The sequence below is a fragment of the Phalaenopsis equestris genome, unplaced genomic scaffold (assembly GCF_001263595.1).
Source record: "Phalaenopsis equestris unplaced genomic scaffold, ASM126359v1 Scaffold000747, whole genome shotgun sequence".
NCBI classification, from domain to species: Eukaryota; Viridiplantae; Streptophyta; class Magnoliopsida; order Asparagales; family Orchidaceae; genus Phalaenopsis; species Phalaenopsis equestris.
Window position 1 is genome coordinate 35,485 of NW_018165187.1, and position 1,196 is coordinate 36,680.

The window sequence follows — 1,196 nt, forward strand, 5'->3', positions numbered from 1 at the left end:
GATAAAATAAAGTTTAGGTATTAGGTATGTAAATACATGAGAGATGGGGGGGGATATGTGGATCAATACTCATGATATAATTGGGTGGAGGGCTTGTATGTGGATAGATTACTTGCGTGTGATTATGATGAAGAGAGGTAAATGAAAGGGAAAGTAGTGGTTAGAATTGAGTAACATTATCCTCCAGCCCAAAAAACAAAAAAACTAAGCAAATTTTCAAGATAGAAAACAACAAAGTAATCTGGAAAAGCTGAATAAAATTGATTAAGTTTTGTTAAACCGTGAATGCTGTCATAAAAGGTACATGCAAGGCATTTTATTTTATTTTATTTTGTGGGGCAAAATTTTGAAAAACACATTAGAGGCCGGCTAACTTGGCTTGAACCTATTCATGAATATATTGGTGGAGAAACTAATAAGAATATACTTGAGTGTGAGTGTAAGTATAAATTACTCGAGGAATCGAGCATAGATGAATAGAAAAATAGGACATTTTCAGTAGGGGCTCCTTCGAAAAAAAGTTTATGTTTTTACATTTAATTTTCTATATTTATTGTTGTTGGCCCCTGACATATTTAGGTTTGTCTCGTCTTGGACTTCCAAGTGTAGGACCCTAGATTCTTTTCACCCTTTTTGTCATCATGACTCAAGTTCTTGGAAGAAATGAACTCCCACTTGAATTGTTGAGTCATGGGAGTTAAACACTTGGCCTCGAGGGATCATCCTTCAACATCAAGCTACACATGCTTAGATGCAGTTGCTTGGTTACTTAGTCTTAGTTACCTGAGTTCAATTGCCCGAACTTGTTTACCTAGCCTCAATCACCCGACCTTGGTTATCCAACCTCATTCGCCTAATCATGGTAACCTTAGCTTAGTCACTCAGCCTAGGTTGTTCGTCATTCCCGAAAAAGACAGTTGTGTCTGACTGTCCAAAATATTACTTTAATACATCTGAGAAGACTTCTGTAGATGGATGGATTTTGAGCCATCTAATTCTAGATAATTTCAACCGTATGATCTGTGAAGTCTCGGACGGTGGTATTTTGGTTGCACATATTTAGGTTTCTGATTTTTTTATATCTTTCAAAATTGTGTTTCAATTAAAACGACAGAATTAAATTTCAATAATTAGCCTTGTGTTAGAAGTAAATGTCTATAGTACAACTACCTCCTTTAAATTTGAGTTTTTAGCTT